Source organism: Cupressus sempervirens, chromosome 2 (assembly GCF_028749045.1).
Source record: "Cupressus sempervirens isolate cs-2001-9-10 chromosome 2, ASM2874904v1, whole genome shotgun sequence".
Taxonomy (NCBI): domain Eukaryota; kingdom Viridiplantae; phylum Streptophyta; class Pinopsida; order Cupressales; family Cupressaceae; genus Cupressus; species Cupressus sempervirens.
In genome coordinates, this window is record NC_143119.1 from 241,330,099 (window position 1) to 241,333,035 (window position 2,937).

The following is a 2,937-nucleotide window of genomic DNA, read 5'->3' on the forward strand; positions in this document are numbered from 1 at the left end:
TACTAGTTATTTCATCAACATCTATAATAATTAACTCATTTCACATGATCAAGAAGAGAAATAATCTGTTAACAATTGATACAACATATATAATTAACTAACTCATTTCTCATGATCAGGAAAAGAAATAATACATTATACCAATAGTTATAATCAAATTAAAATTTAGACCAAAATTTGGGATGTAACAGTTGTGCAGAAGGTGTTGAGGAATGTGTGAACATCTAGAAGATGACAAGGAACTGAAGTGAGTTTGTTCATTAAAAGCCAAAGAAGAGAGTTGGGCAAGACCCCTAGATGGAGTGCAATAAAAAAGGTATAGCATTTGGAATACAATTGAGGAGGGATAATAGAAAAGTTATCAGGAAGCTTATAGACAAGGTAGAGTGTTGCAGACAATAGAGCCCCAATAAGATTACAATAGATGAAAATGCCCAAGGAGCTAAGAAAAGATATGTGAGGATGGGAGAGGTTATAAGCAAGCTAAAGTAGATGAAGAGCATGCACAAGATCGATTGGGTAGTGTGGTAGGAGAAAAAGGTTGTGTGTGACTAAAAAGAAAAGAAAAGTTGCATATAAGAAATGAGTGGCCATCTATCAGTGGCAAGGTTATAAGAAAGAGAGTTCAAAGAGATGAGGGGAGAGGTTGTGTGTGTACAATTGAGGAGTTGAGTATGCATATATGTCACGTGGACAAGGGAAGCACAAGTTCTTACATGTGAAAACATATTATATGCAAAATGAGTTTGTGTTTATTGTTCAATGGTATCCAATTGGTGTGATAGGGTGCATCAATAGTAGGTCTCCATTGTCGTGGATATTTTGTTGTAGATTAGGTGATATTATTAGGGTGTAGGTTGTCATAGGTATCAATTGTTGCAGATTGACTAAAACAAATGGATAATCCACCGTGATTTGCTTTCACATAGAACGCATGGGATTCTCATGGGGCTTAGGAAGTGTGCAGCTTGCATCAAGTGGTATCAAGCACTCAGGACAACTGCCATCACATTATTACCTAGGTGTCAGCTTTCACATATTTCAGTTCTTTTTTCTTTGAAAATTTGTTTGGTGTTTCAAGAGGCTTTTATGTTGCACCAACCAGTGACTGTAATCTTTGCAAGTTATGCATACATCCATTGTTGCCTTCTAATAAAAATGCACTGCAAAGAGTAACTTATAGAGGCCAAAAATAATCCGTTATATATTTTTTTTAAATCTCAAATTTATAGAAATCATTGTTATTGGCAGAAATGCTCTCTTGTATCAAAATTTCACTTTGTTAACAACTTGACGGACTTAAAAGAAAGCCATAAATACTGAATTTAGTAGAATTATTTCCTATAATAGTTATTTTGTGGAAGATTCAACATGATTTTTTGATTTGGTAAGTAGGATTTTAAAGGATCCAAAACTTGTATACAGTGAAAGATACATTGTGAAGCACAACCGAACAACTATAAACTTGCCCCTTAGTTCTGGCATAGACATCCATCGATTTTCCTTCCTAAGATTGAAGATTCTGAAAAGATTGTTTGTTTGTACTCCACAAATGGTTGCAGAAGTCCTCTTGAGAGGGGCCATGGAAATAACCTCTCTGGGATCTGACTTTGTCCTAATAATTTTTGGCATAATGTTTATGCATTTCTATTTTAGATTTGTACTAGAATACTTATTTTCATGAGGAGAACAATAGTTGTATTTTTATACCATCTATAATAATTTCAAGCTTTAGCGTAAGGGTACAATTTACAGCTACTTTTTGTGCACTGTACAGAGCTCATCTTCTACAAGAACAGCAGTTGTTCTTCCAAAATAAGGACATAGAATGCACTAAAAATTAATAATTTAATTTATTATACTCACTCTTAAATATTTAGATGCATGAACCGCATCAACACTCAATCAGGGGAAAGCTCGATGACAAATAAAACACTTTGTTTTTATAACGTACTGTAAATGCATTCGAACTAGTTACAGATGTATTCACAACCAAATTTTGGTGGCTATAAATCTGAAAAGCACTTTTATCTCTAACATGTAAGAGTTGAAAAGTTTGAGTGCACTGTGTTCTCAATTTCCTGAAAGTGAGAGAAACAGTGTAGCGAATTAAAACAAAGAGACGCCGTTGCCGGGGATCGAACCCGGGTCACCCGCGTGACAGGCGGGAATACTCACCACTATACTACAACGACTTTTAGATTAAAATGAATTTGTAGCGACCACCAAGATTTACGACCGGAAGATATAAAAATCAACTCTTCTTTTTCTGTGACTAAAAAAGTGTTGTTTTCTGTAAAAACTTTGTTTTGCTCTTCTTTTTTATTATTTATTTGGAGGCTATTTAACTCTTAATTGTTAAGCCTTTTGTTCTACTACGATCATATATATATATATATAAACTGGGGAAAGGCTTACCGTATACTCGTATATTCTGAATGGCATATAAAATTTTAACATTTTATCCATCATCTTTGTATTAGATTGAAGTGCTCAACTTATTGAGATTCCACTTTCGGGTATTAACAATGTATGTTGTAGAGTCCACTGTGAAAAAAGGTCAAGTGCTTAACTTGTTAAGATTTCACCTCTGAATATTAAAAATTGAAGTTGTTGAGCCTATTATACAAAAAGGTTAGAAAGTAGTCATTTCAAAGTGTTGTCCAATACTTTCTTGAAGATAGTCCAATAACCATCTATTTAAAATCATCAGTATGTGAGGACAAACCCCTTAGATTCCAAGGGGTCTCATATTAGTGGGTCACATTTTTTTTTTGCTAGTTTTTACACTAAAATGATCATTCTGGAAAAAAAAAATCAAATTCAAACATTTATTTTTTGTAAATTGTAACGGATTTGAAGATGATGTGAATTAGAATTTTGTCTATAGAATTTAGAGATAAATTTTGAATTGATATGTATCATGTTGGTAAACAG

General features: G+C 33.5%; 1 non-coding gene across 1 annotated transcript; it reads right to left on the reverse strand.

Moving 5' to 3' along the window:
* Window positions 1-2,123: 2,123 nt before the first annotated feature.
* TRNAD-GUC (transfer RNA aspartic acid (anticodon GUC)) lies at window positions 2,124-2,195 on the reverse strand. The gene has a single exon. It is a non-coding gene; the product is annotated as a tRNA-Asp (tRNA).
* Between the last annotated feature and the right edge of the window lie 742 nt (window positions 2,196-2,937).